Source organism: Mustela lutreola, chromosome 3 (assembly GCF_030435805.1).
Source record: "Mustela lutreola isolate mMusLut2 chromosome 3, mMusLut2.pri, whole genome shotgun sequence".
NCBI classification, from domain to species: Eukaryota; Metazoa; Chordata; class Mammalia; order Carnivora; family Mustelidae; genus Mustela; species Mustela lutreola.
The window spans coordinates 27,548,936-27,564,029 of NC_081292.1; positions in this window are offsets into that span (position 1 = coordinate 27,548,936).

A 15,094-nucleotide genomic window follows, 5' to 3' on the forward strand; every position below is an offset into this window, starting at 1 on the left:
GTACACTGATTTAAACATCTTCAATTAAACAGGTCTTTAAGTGTTAAATAATGGATTAAAGGATTTTGCTTTGTTTACTCCTTCTGCCTCCTCTTCACATTCCTCCCTGCCACACTTCCTCCTCTTCTTTCCCTTCCTCTTCCTTCTTGAAGGTACTAGGAGATGAGATGTTAGGATGGCAGATAGAAGGAAACCCTGAAGTTGTAGTCCATTTTCTTAATTACAAAGTAAACACACATACACACACTTGGACAAAGTCAAGTGAGCTTGCATGGTCATTCAAGCAGAATGATTGTTGTTTTTATGCATATATACTTGTGAATGTGTATGCAAACAGCTACTTATAGTGTGTTCATGTTTATGCTTGCTTATACATATTCAGATATAGTTTGGTATTTGGTTATATATTGTTTCTGTATTAAATCAACACAAATTTATAGTTGTGGAAGTTAGAAGTCTAAATGAGTCGGCAAGCAACCTTTCTTCTGGAGGTTCTAAGAATCCAGTCTGTTTCCTTGCCTTTTTTCTAGCTTTTAGAGGCTACCTACATTTCTTAGCTCACTTTGAGCTCTGTTTCCATCAAATGTCTTCTTTCCCTCTGCTTTTGTTATCACACTGCCTTCTCTGTGACCTTCTTAACTTTCTCTTATATGTAACCTTTTAATTATGTGAGTCTATCTAGATAATTCAGGGCAATGGCCCCATCTCTTAATCATATCTGCGAAGTTACTTTCGCCATGTAAGGTAAGATACTCACAGGTTCTAGGGTTTAGGATATGGAAACATTTGTAGGGCCAATTATTCATCCTACTACAATTTTGAAAAAAAATTTACACTTTAAATAAAAATTGCAAATAATAACAAAAACTCTATGTATCAACCTAAAATGAAGAGATAAAATTATTTTATCATAACATATTCAGGATATGAGTTATATAATGGAATATTATAGATAAAGATCCTAGGAGTACCTCCTCACTTCATTCTCCTTCAGAGTCATTACTCAAACTGAATTTCACAAGTAAATTTCTAGTTTATAGTCAATGGACATTTTTGACATGGTGTTGATCTTTAATTTTTATTTGGATATAATAAAGATGTGTAAATCTAAACACTGGAAGGTGTCTACCAAAGACAGTTACTTTTTTAGCATAACTGAAATTGAGCTTCTTTTCTCTCTGAAACTAATTAGATGATAACTTTAGGTTAATATCATTTTATCATTTTGTTAATTAACATCAGTGTGATTATAGAAAAGAAATATTAAAAATTTAAATCCTAAAAATTTTAAATAAAAAATGGCTGGACAGTCACCTCCTTTTTATAATACTTAGATTTTACATATACCACTGTCTGTGAATGGTTATTCTTATTAAGATTATAACAATCTCTTTTTTTTAAGATTTTATTTATTTATTTGACAGACAGAGATCACAAGTAGGCAAAGAAGCAGCAGAGAGAGAGGAGGAATCAGGCTCCCTGCTGAGCAGAGAGCCCATTGCAGGGCTTGATCCCAGGACCCTGGGATCATGACCTGAGCCGAAGGCAAAGGCTTTAACCCACTGAGCCACCCAGGCGCCCCATTATAACAATCTTTTTAAAGGCTAATGTTATATGTTGATTAATATTACAATTGATATATTATAATCTTATTATTTTGATTTATATTTAACTAGTTTCTTGTTGCTCCTCTTTATTGTTTATATTATGGTTTGTTTTTAATTACCTTTTCTCCTTTCCAGGTTAATATTAGAAATATTTTCATAATTTTTAAAAATAACAATAAATATCCATTTGGCATATTTGAATTGGATTACATTAAAATAATACTTTAGTTTTTGTAGTATTAAGGTAATAATTTATCCAGAAAAAATCAGTTGTCTCTCCATTTTGAAGTAAATTTCCTCCTTGGAAAAGTCATGCTATTCTTGGCTTGCTTTGCTATCATATAACAATTAACATATTAATAGGTTTTAGAGAAACACTTGCTAAGGAGATGCAACATAACTATGGTTGTATATGAAGATAACTAAAATAATAGAAGAGAAATATAGTTAACTTACCATTCAAAAAAAAATGATAAGCTGAATCTATATATTAGAATATTACACTGTGACCTAGAAAAATCAACACAGTGATTTTCACACAGGAATATGTTAAAGAGTAAAAGGGCACTGGAAGAATGGGACAAAATAATTGCAAACTACATATCTGAGGAGGTGTTATTGGCCAACAGAAAATAAAAACTAAAAAAATTATTGGCAAGGATATGGAGAAATTGAAACTCTTGTACACCATTGGTGGGATTGTAAAATGGTGCTGACCTTAAGTATGTAAGTTCCTCAAAAATTAAAACTAGAACTGCCATATGATCCAGCTTTCCTACTTCTGGATATTTATCTAAAATAATTGAAATCGGGATCTCAGAGATATTTGCTCTCCCATGTTCATTGCAGCATTATTCACAATAGCCAAATGTGGAAGCAACCTAAATATTCACCAAGGGCTGAATGGATTACGATAATACTTACAATAGAATATTATTTAGCCTTAGAAAAAGAAGGAGGTCCTGTCATTTGCAATAACATGGGTGAACCTGGAGGTCATTATGCTACATGAAATAAACCAGTCACGTAAGGACAACGCTGCATGTTTCCACTTACATGAGGTATCTAGTCAGTCATAAAAGCAGAAGGTGTAGGGGAGGAAAATGAGAAGTTGCTTTTCAATGAGCATAAAATTTCAATTATGCAAGATAAAGAAATTCTAGAGATCTACTCTACAATATTGTGGTTATATTTGACAATACTGTACTGTATAGAAACTTACTAAAAGGGTAGAGCATGTGCGTGTGTGTGTGTTTATTTTGAAAAAGTGTTATTTTAACTCAGTTGTTTTAAGTATTTTATCAGGTAATGAAACACGATTAACACTATGAATGACACACAGAATGTAGTATAGAATAATAATAGACATATCTCCAATACCGTTATCATTTCCATAATTGCAGTGATTTGTGTTACAAAAAAATAAGGTTCATAATGCATTAAAGATACATGGTTTTAGATATACCTATCACTTAAAGTAAGTTATTGTAATAATTAAAAGGTTTATAGTACTTATAATTTTCCTAATATGTAAAAATTTTATAGTTTAGACTTGTGTTATACTTGAATTTCAAACTACTTCAGAGAAAAAATATAAAATTAATTTTACTCACAAAGAAATAATGATAGAAATTTGATTGAAGGCACTCAATTATGATGTCAAAAATAAACAGTCAAATCTAAAATGATTATCATAAGATTACAACTTGAGTATGTAATTTCACCTAGATATAGCTGTTTGAAATGATGTATTTGGAAAATAAAGTAATAGCAAATATTTAAGTTGGAACAATGAAATGAGTAAGAAGTATCTAAATGAATTTGAAATATGACAACTTCAGTATTTAATTTTATATATAAAACTGAAGATAATGTATAGTTGGAATCCATAAAATAGAGTTGATAAAAAAAATCCAAAATAATCCCTTACAGAAAGCAGTGCATATTTTTGTATATTCTGCAACTATGTTACTTTATAATCACAGATCTTTTAGTCTAAAGGGAAGTTTTCAAGAGACTAGCTCTTAGACTCTAGAAAAGAGATATAGAGCTAGCCACTGACTATCATATGATCTTAAATATTTAAAATTAAAGCAATTCATGCTTACTCCTAAAAAGAGACTCATGTTTAGTACATTTTGAAGTGCTGTTTCTAGAGTAAACCCACCATATCTTTATATTCTCAAAACACATTGGTATCATTAGTAACGGAAATGTACTCGGTATAATTTTCCTAAAATATCATACTTGTGGCAACAACTGATGTGTGAAGATTAATAATGCTTGGTAATTTTTTATTGTAATAAGTAATTATGCAAAAGATAATTAAGATCATCAAATAACCCACAGCTTATATAAATTATTTTGTAGTGCAAGACACCTTAATACACATTTTTATTTGTGATATTTGCTGTTAAAAGGTGGAGGAGGGACAGTAAAGTATCTTCCAGACTGAAAAGGCACTTTGAGACAGAAAAATGAAACAAGCCATATCATAACATTTACACAGAGTTCAATTTAGGATAAATTACCTTCAGGGAGATCTGGTGGATGGACTATTCAGGTGATACACAGCTTTCTCCACCCATTCCAGACCTCAACCCACAGTGTTTATAGAAGGAGGGAGTCATTGTGGTGATGTCAGAGAGTAGTTACCTAAAGTGGCACCTTCTGTGTGTCACTGTAGCGAGGATCAGAACAAGCTTTTCCACATCTTGGTCAGGGCATACATTGACCTACAAAGGGCCTGGAATATAAGCTCCAGAGAGGTCATTGTGCTGACATGAAAAAAATAGAGGACGAGAGATCAAGTCAGTGTTTTCAGCATCCTACACTTGTCATAGAGAAATGGGAGAAAAATAATTATGATTGTTCCATTCACTTTAGGTAGTAAACCAGGTGGAATCAGTGCCAGAAGGAAAGAAACTTATCCTGAGGTAGATTTGTGGAAACAGATAGAAATACATCTGGAAATGATGGAAATAATATAAATGCAACATACTTTGTATTTAACAGAGTACAGCTTGGAAGGAAGTTGACCTGCAATTGTAAGGACATGTCCATTTTATCCTTTCTTGTAGTTTTCAAATAAAGATCTTATCAGTTGTAGGTCTGGTCACATTTTGTTTGTTTATTTTTTTATGAATCAGTATTGGTAGATTGTGTGTTTCTAGAAATTTATCCATTTCTTGAGATTATCCAATTTGTTGAGATGAAATTTTTCATACCAGTCATTTACAATCCTTTCTATTTACGTGGCATCAGTTTTACTGTCTCCTATTCATTTCTGATTTTATTTATTTGAATTGTCTTTTTTTTTCTAGACTAGCTAATTTATTAATCTTATAAAAACAAATTATAGTTTTGTTGATTTTTCTATTTTTTTATTCTCTATTTCCTTTGTTTCTACAGTTATCTTTCTCATTTTCTTCATTCTATTAATTTTGTGCTTACTTTGTTCTTCCTTTTCTAGTTACTTTAGGACTAAAAATACATTAGTTGTGGAGTGACTTTTCCTCCACAAATTTTCCTATAGGATTCTGTGTAGCTGGTTTTGCTTTCCCCTTCTGTGGACTCTCTTGTGATGTTAAGTTGGGCAAGAACATCTTATTCTTTTGCCTACTTTATATGAGACTCTAAGATGAAATACCAGTGTTAATAGTTTATTCTTTAGGTGTGCCTGGGTGACTCAGTAAGTTAAGCATCTGTCTTTGGCTCAGTTCATGATCCCAGAGTCCTGGGATCAGTCCCACATCCCACACCAGGCCCCTTGCTCAGTGGAGAGCCTACTTCTCCCTCTCCTGCTCCCACTGCTTGTGCTCCTTCTCAAAAAGCAGTTTATTCCTTAGCCATGTGACAACAAAAATTTAACTGAGCCAGGTAGAATTTTGAGCCCACAATTTGTAATTATCTTCATGTTCTAATAAACAATAGTTTTTAAATTTAGATTTTGGAAAACAAGGCCTAAACAAGGCCTATTAAGTTGGAAGCTTTCTGTCATTCTTTAAACCAAGATTTAATAAAATATTTTTATCATTTGACTTATAACTACAATTTAGAAAATCACCTTTTTTTTCCTATTTCTAAATTTTTTATTTATCTTTATAAACATATATTTTTATCCCCAGGGGTACAGGTCTGTGAATCACCAGGTTTACACACTTCACAGCACTCACCAAAGCACATACCCTCCCCAATGTCCATAATCCCACCCCTTTCTCTCAAACCCCCTTCCCCCAGCAACGCTCAGTTTGTTTGGTGAGATTAAGAATAACTTATGGTTTTTTCTTCCTCCCAATCCCATCTTGTTTCATTTATTCTTCTCCTACCCACTTAAGCCCCCATGTTGCATCACCACTTCCTCATATCAGGGAGATCATATGATAGTTGTCTTTCTCTGCTTGACTTATTTCGCTAAGCATGATATGCTCTAGTTCCATCCATGTTGTCGCAAATGGCAAGATTTCATTTCTTTTGATGGCTGCATAGTATTCCATTGTGTATATATACCACGTCTTCTTGATCCATTCATCTGTTGATGGACATCTAGGTTCTTTCCATAGTTTGGCTATTGTGGACATTGCTGCTATAAACATTCGGGTGCACGTGCCCCTTTGGATCACTACGTTTGTATCTTTAGGGTAAATACCCAATAGTGCAATTGCTGGGTCATAGGGCAGTTCTATTTTCAACATTTTGAGGAACCTCCATGCTGTTTTCCAGAGTGGCTGCACCAGCTTGCATTCCCACCAACAGTGTAGGAGGGTTCCCCTTTCTCCGCATCCTCGCCAGCATCTGTCATTTCCTGATTTGTTGATTTTAGCCATTCTGACTGGTGTGAGGTGATATCTCATTGTGGTTTTGATTTGTATTTCCCTGATGCCGAGTGATATGGAGCACTTTTTCATGTGTCTGTTGGCCATCTGGATGTCTTCTTTGCAGAAATGTCTGTTCATGTCTTCTGCCCATTTCTTGATTGGATTATTTGTTCTTTGGGTGTTGAGTTTGCTAAGTTCTTTATAGATTCTGGACACTAGTCCTTTATCTGATATGTCGTTTGCAAATATCTTCTCCCATTCTGTCAGTTGTCTTTTGATTTTGTTAACTGTTTCCTTTGCTGTGCAAAAGCTTTTGATCTTGATGAAATCCCAGTAGTTCATTTTTTCCCTTGCTTCCCTTGCCTTTTGCGTAGTTCCTAGGAAGATGTTGCTGCGGCAGAGGTCGAAGAGGTTGCTGCCCGTGTTCTCCTCAAGGATTTTGATGGATTCCTTTCGTACATTGAGATCCTTCATCCATTTTGAGTCTATTTTTGTGTGTGGTGTAAGGAAATGGTCCAATTTCATTTTTCTGCATGTGGCTGTCCAATTTTCCCAACACCATTTATTGAAAAGGCTGTCTTTTTTCCATTGGACATTCTTTCCTGCTTTGTCGAAGATTAGTTGACCATAGATTTGAGGGTCTATTTCTGGGCTCTCTATTCTGTTCCATTGATCTATGTGTCTGTTTTTGTGCCAGTACCATGCTGTCTTGATGATGACAGCTTTGTAATAGAGCTTGAAGTCCGGAATTGTGATGCCACCAACGTTGGCTTTCTTTTTCAATATCCCTTTGGCTATTCGAGGTCTTTTCTGGTTCCATATAAATTTTAGCATTATTTGTTCCATTTCTTTGAAAAAGATGGATGGTACTTTGATAGGAATTGCATTAAATGTGTAGATTGCTTTAGGTAGCATAGACATTTTCACAATATTTATTCTTCCAATCCAGGAGCATGGAACATTTTTCCATTTGTTTGTGTCTTCCTCAATTTCTTTCATGAGAACTTTATAGTTTTCTGAGTATAGATTCTGTGTCTCTTTGGTTAGGTTTATTCCTAGGTATCTTATGGTTTTGGATGCAATTGTGAATGGGATTGACTCCTTAATATCTCTTTCTTCTGTCTTGCTGTTGGTGTAGAGAAATGCAACTGATTTCTGTGCATTGATTTTATATCCTGACACTTTACTGAATTCCTGTATAAGTTCTAGCAGTTTTGGAGTGGAGTCTTTTGGGTTTTCCACATATAGTATCATATCATCTGCGAAGAGTGATAATTTGACTTCTTCTTTGCCGATTTGGATGCCTTTAATTTCCTTTTGTTGTCTGATTGCTGAGGCTAGGACCTCTAGTACGATGTTGAATAGCAGTGGTGATAATGGACATCCCTGCCGTGTTCCTGACCTTAGCGGAAAAGCTTTCAGTTTTTCTCCATTGAGAATGATATTTGCGGTGGGTTTTACATAGATGGCTTTGATGATATTGAGGTATGTGCCCTCTATCCCTACACTTTGAAGAGTTTTGATCAGGAAGGGATGCTGTACTTTGTCAAATGCTTTTTCAGCATCTATTGAGAGTATCATATGGTTCTTGTTCAGGGGCCGGGGTGAGTAATCCGCTCGGGTTTGCTTTCAGGAGCTTTTGTTCCCTGAGCGCTTTCCGTAGAGTTCCGGAGGACGGGAATACGAATGGCGGCCTCCTGGTCTCAGGCCCGGAGGAGCCGAGAGCCCAGGGCCCCACTCCTCAGTGCGCCCTCAGAGAACAGCGCCCAGTTACTCCCGTCTGCCTGACCTCCGGCTGAGCTCGGAGCTCACCGAGCCTGCGACTGGTTCAAGGTAACACCGAGCTGCGAGCTTACTGTCGGCTCTGTCTCTGTAGCCGGCTTTCCCGTTCCAATACCCATAAGCACTGCGACACTCAGGCACCCCTGATCTTTCTGTGACCCTGCGGGACCTGAGGCCACGCTGACCCCACGTGGGCTTCGCCCTGGTTTAGCCTCTGGAGCGATGTACCTCAGCGGAACAGACTTTTAAAAGTCCTGATTTTGTGCTCCGTTGCTCCCCCCGGGGTCTATCTTCCCGTCGCTTTGGATTCACTTCTCCGTTGGTCCTACCTTTCAGAAAGTGGTTTTTCTGTTTCCAGAATTGCTGTTCTTCTCTTCGATCTGCCGATGGATTTTCAGGTGTTTGCAATCTTTAGATAAGCTATCTAGCTGATCTCCGGCTAGCTGAAGTAGTCTCAGCCTGCTACTTCTCCGCCATCTTGACTCCTCCCCTCTAGAAAATCACTTTTATTTAAACTTTGTAATGGGCCCCTATGAAAGGCTGAAAAATGCTGCTCTGGTAAAGAAAAAGAATGACTTCTTTTCTAATTTTGTGTCCTTATCTTAAAAATTGCACATTCATGTTTCATTCTTTGCTTCTTTAAAGACATGTATTTAATTCCATTTTAATTTTTATCTAAATATTTGGTGTCTACTCTAACTCCTTCACACTATGTCTCTAAGTGCATGTCGTCATGAGTGTTGGTGATAGAATTTGGAATCAAGTCCATGTATTTAGGCACTTAATGGGTAAACAAAAACGTCTCTTCACTTGAAAACAGACCCTTTTTCATAACCTCATAAATGCTTGTGAATTTTATGGATGTAATTGTGTCTGTTTAGTTTGACAGATGATTTATTGAAATGAGACATGTAGAGAAAAAGAAATTAACAATGGCATGCATCAGTGAAATATGATGACCTTGATTAAATGTGACAGGCATCTTAAGGAATATATGCATGGATCATAGGTCATTTCTAATGTTTTCCAAACTGCTGCTAAATTTGTATGGTGCTCCATTAATTTTAACAGAAGTGATGTGCTTACAAATGTGAAATGGGAGATCTCCAAATGTGTTACAGAAGTCAAGGATTGTCTAAGCTGCCACTCTATTGAAAATATAGTATGCTGTTTGTGCAAACCTGGCCTCTTAACCACAAATAAACTGAAGAAAATGTAATTATTTTTACTTTCCTAATTATTATACTGTTTTCTCTTTTACACATGCATTTGTTTTTGAGATTATTATATATTTTAAAAATATATAGAGCATGAGAGACACCTACTGGTTTGGTAAACTATTGAATATTTTAAGCCTCTATTAAAATTCTGTCCTATTGGCAGCTTTTTGAAATGCTTCAATTCATGTTTTTATTTGCCATGCATTTAAAAATATTTTAATAGAGTATTTTTAGAGCAGTTTTAGGTTCACAACAAAATTGAGTAGAAAATTCTATTTCCCGTACACCTGCCACACCCCTCTCCCACAGTTTTCTATAAACATCCCTTCCTCTGGCCCCAAAAAACTGGTACATTTGCTACAAGTGACTAACTTACGTGGACACATCATTATCACAGAAAGTCCATACTTTACATATGGTTCACTCCTGGTGTTGTTCATTCCATGGGTTCATTCCATGGGGTTTGACAAATTTATAATGGCATGTGTCCACCATTATACATACAGAGTAATTTAACTGCTATAACAATCTTTGTGCTGTGTCCTTTCCTCCCCCTGGCAACCACTGATTTTTTTACTATCTTTACAGCTTTACCTTTTCCAGAATATCATATAGTTGGAATCATACAGTATGTAGACTTTTGAGATTGACTTGATAGCTATTTTTTACACATAAGATGGAATATAATACTCTATTTGGTGACTATGTACCTCGCATAGTTGAGGTAGAGTTTCCTATCAGCCCCTCCACCACCACCACCACCATGTGTTTGTAGTGTTTAAGTTATTGTTACAGGGTTCCCCTCCAGGCTTACAAAAGTATTGATGTAACTTTAGGTTTAATTTTTTCTACCAGGTTATACCAAAATTATAAACAGTATGAGATGGAGCTGGTGTTTCAGATATTAGTAATTTAAGAAACAAAATGCAATCAAATAAAAATATCCACACCTGTAGAATAAATTTTTAAATTGTGATTATTTTAGTAATAATTTTAATCTCCGTCTACCTCAGCAGGATGAATAAATGAAAATCATTTGGCTTTAAATTATGTCTCCTGCTCTTGGCCAGTGTTATCCTTTCTCTGTACTCTTCTGCCCTTTGCTTCTCCTATATTCAAAGCAAGGTGTTCATTTTGTTTTTCAAGATTAACCTGTGTTTTCCATATTATTCCTTGTCACCTAAATAGTTAATAGGATTTTGCTCTATATTTACTTCAATACACTAGTAGTAACTTTCTGAAGTATTATATTGAGAAGAACTCTGTATTTGTATAATAAAAATAGCTGCTCAACCAGCTTCCAAATATGTAATGTCTCCACAACAAGTAGATTCTTTCTAATTAACCCACAGCTCCAAACATGAATTTTACATCATTTATTCATAGCCCATTGTAATTCATTCTAATGGATCCATCATATTAACATTAGGCTTTCAAAGAAACTCAAACCACCAAATGGGAAAGAATATGGAGGAGGGCATGTAGGAGATTTTTATGGGCCAGTTCTGGAAGGGGTCATATCATTTCTCATAATCCATCATTGCTAGATCTCAAACCAACAGAATTCCAAAGGAGGCCTGGAAAAGGAGCACTAAGAAAAAATAGAAGAGAAGTCTGGTTACCAATTAGCTGTCACTGATAGATTAAATCTAACCTCTGCTGGAAACTTTTGTGATGTATTAGTACAGGACCATATGGCCTGGGTGGCCTGGACAATCTGGGGTCATGTCTATCACAATAAAGAATCCCAGTTGCATTCTGAAAAGTTTCCCTAGTATATAATAAAACTGTAGTGGTTTTTGTAAAAAGATTCTATTTATTTATTTATTTGATAGAGAAGTCACAAGTAGGCAGAGAAGCAGACTGGGCAGGGAGGGGGAGCAGGCCTGCTGTCAAGCAGAGAGCCCGATGAGGGGCTGGATCCCAGGACCCTGAGACTATGACCTGAGCCGAGGGCAGAAGCTTAACCCACTGAGCCACCCAGGCACCCCAAAACTGTAGTGATTCTTATGTATTACATACATGCTTTATGGGAAATGTCTGTCCAAAGCCTTTCCTGAGGCTTTAAATACTCAACACTACTCTTTCTTAACTCATATTTTAGACATGTGTCTCCTCCATTCTCTCCTTCTCGACTACCACATTTCAGTAGACTTTTGTCTTGTTCTAAGTACAGTATTTTTTTTACCCCCATCAGGCTACCATCCAGACTCTCTTATTGCCAGATATTTCACGTTTGTTGATGGTAAATGCTATTTTTCACTTCTTTGTAATTACTTTGTCTTTAACTTCTTTACAAATGGACTCTCTGGCCACCATCATGTGAAATGCTGCTTTAAATGAACATCATGATTTCCAAAGTCAATCTACATAGCATTTGGCATTACTGATTTTTTCACCTCTACTTTGAAATCCCCTTCTTTCTATGATTGTAAACTGTTTTGGCTCTGTACCTACTTTTCTACTTCCATCTATCTTTGCTTTTTAAATTCTGCTTTCTGTTACTATTCCTTTGAGTGGGTGCTTCCTCAAATTTAGCCATATCTCTTTTTTGGTTAGAAATGTATTGTTCTTCTGAGGAGCTATTATAGAAGAAATGTCATCAGTTCTTTGGTTTTTGCTATTATATGGAATTTCTGAAATCCAACAACCCCTTGTGCATAGGTCTTTGGCTTTTCTCCTTAAAAACACTGGCAGCGATGAGTAGTTACCAATTGATTATACAATCAAAGGCCAATATGAAACAAATCAACAGACTTCTGAGGAAAAATAAAACAAAAAAACAATATAAACAAAAAAAATCTCAATAAATAGGATGCTAACGGGCACCTGGGTGGCTCAGTGGGTTAAAGCCTCTGCCTTCTTCTCAGGTCATGATCCCAGAGTCCTGGGATGGGGCCCCTCATCGGTCTCTCTGCTCGGCAGGAAGCCTGCTTCCTCCTCTCTCTCTGCAGAGACTACCTGTGATCTCTGTTTGTCAAATAAATAAATAAAATCTAAAATAAATAAATAGGATGCTAAGATTTAAAAATGAGTATAATTAATAAAACCAAGGAAATAAGGGGATATCTTAATCTAGAAACAAGAAAACAAGAAGAGTCACCTTTTTAAAAATAAGAATGTGAGTGTTGCTTGCCTGATCATCACCCATACTTGCTTTGCTGTTTTATCTTCTCACAGAGAAACACATTTGTTCAGTTATTTCTCCATGTGACTGTGGGGAAGACAAACCCGTTCTTTTTCCTAGGATGAGCCTTGCATTCATCTATACTAATTATTTCATCCTACATTTTAGAAAGGTGTCTTCACTTTGCAATGAGGTTTAGTGGGGGGCTTTATAGTTCATGCTCCAGGATTATTTGGGTGACTTTTTTTTTGCTTTTGTTTTGCCAATTTGTTTTCATCTCTCATTCTTTCTGAACTTGAAATGAAAGTATTTAGCCTCAAAGTGGACTGGCTGCCATTTTAAAACTATGAGGAAAAACAGACTTAAAAGCATGCAGACACCAAAGACAGACAAAAAAGCAAAACAATGTGACAAATGGGAGCTAGGAGACATAAATGAGCCAATTTCTATTTCTCTAAGCTGAAAGTATCTTAGCTGGTACAGAAATGGAAACTGTTTGTTAGGATAGATCCTAGATATAATGGATACAAATGAAAAGCTAGCTATTGAAGCAGAAGGTAGAGCACAGGAGTTCTCCCAGAACATAACAAAAATACATGAAGATTTGGGAAAGGTTTATGTAGTTAATGTTAAATTGTAAAAATGTAAGTTTTATATAATATTTTCTTATGTTAATGAGAATTAGAGAAGAGAAAGTTTGAGCATTTGTGCTGCCATATTGGTCTTATAATATTGAACTATATTTTGTAAACAAACATGTTTTGGAAACATGTTAACATGAACATATAAAAGGTCCAAATTCCATAAAAACACGGTTGGGGAAGACAAGTAAACAAACTTTAATTTCCTTGAAGGGTCTTGGTCTTTTCATTTTATGCCTCATATTGAGTTAGCTTTATTTATTTTCCTTTCTGAGAAAAATAGAGTTCTTTGAGTTTTGAATATAATTATCATAGATTTGAGTAAATATTCAATTTCATCTTTGTTGGGAATTATAAGACATAAGTTCATTCCTAACAGTGTATACTTGAATACTTATATTTTTCTATTTAGCTTTAAAAAATCATGTTTTTCAGCTTGATCTTTATAAAGAAAAAGATGTTTGAAAAATTCTATTTCCTAATTTAGATATATTTATTAGGACTTTTAATTTTTTTCCAGACATTTTGTAGATTTGTTTCATGGATATTCTTGCTGTCTTCATTGGGACATCAATTTCCCTTTTATTTATCTTTCTCTCTCTTTTTATATATGTATAAAAGTTAATCAAATTCATGTATATATAGTTAATGTATATGATATGCTTAATATATTCATATATATGCTTAATTTTAGTTATTGAATCTGAATAGAGTTGAGTTTTGTAACTTCATAATTGCTTAGTATTTTTCTTTATTATATATGCCAATAATAGGATTCTATTTCAAGATCAATAAATATGTTGGTAACCTCAATTTAAAAGTATTTTAAAAATAAATGCTCTTAAATATACTTTCGGTTATTTGGTAATAAATATTTTTTATACATTTTTATGTTTTACTTTTCATTAAGCACAAAACTTGTTAGGTTTTTGTGTTCATGTTTAAATTGAACTACGTAAAGTTTATCTTGGGGGAGTTTTATTAGTCAATGGTGCTGTATTCACTTGTGCAGTGCAATTTGTACTAGTTTAGATACCAGTTACAGTTTTGCAATGTATAAAAATGTATTATAATTACTAATGAGCACACCCACATACACCCTTGCACCCCCACCATGCACAGACACAAATACACACTAACAAATTCTCACAGGCTTGTAGATAGATTAATGGAATTATTGAATAATTGATTTACTAAATTAATAAAGCAATAATTTGGTGATTAGTAACAAAAATCAATTTATATATTACACTTACTGATGTCTGAATATATGGCATTTACTTGATCAATAATGTTTTCATTTTGATATTGCATAATTCAAACTTTTGTTTCATTTCCTAAAAGTAATTTATACATGAAAATCTCCAAATAATATTTTTCTTATAAAATTTATTCCATTGGCCTATCATATTTTCTGCTTAACATTATTTCCATAAATCTATTTATTTGGGAGACCAAGAGCAAAATCCTATTTCTTTCTTACTCAGTCATATGGCTGATATTTAATTAAAAACAAAAACTGATTATAAACTAATGATTCAGAACATCCCCCTCGGGGATCAGAGAGGAAAAGCTGACATAATATGACAGATGCTTTCTTTCAACCACGAGTTATAGGAAACACATTCTAAATATGAAAGTCAATTTATTTTCAGAAAATATATTACTGGCGTAGTAAAAACAAAATTAAACAAATAATCTTTGAAAGAGGGAGACATCAGGGTTATGAATAGTAAATCACTGATGTCTGACCTGGAAAAAAAATAAAGGAATAATATGCTTCATCAATTGTTCATTCTGTCTGAGAGTGAGTTACAACAGGAGAAAATCAGACTTCTATGCTATGGATGCTGATGTATTTTTAGAAGCCAAAAGGTACATAGCAGCCCCAGTTAACAGA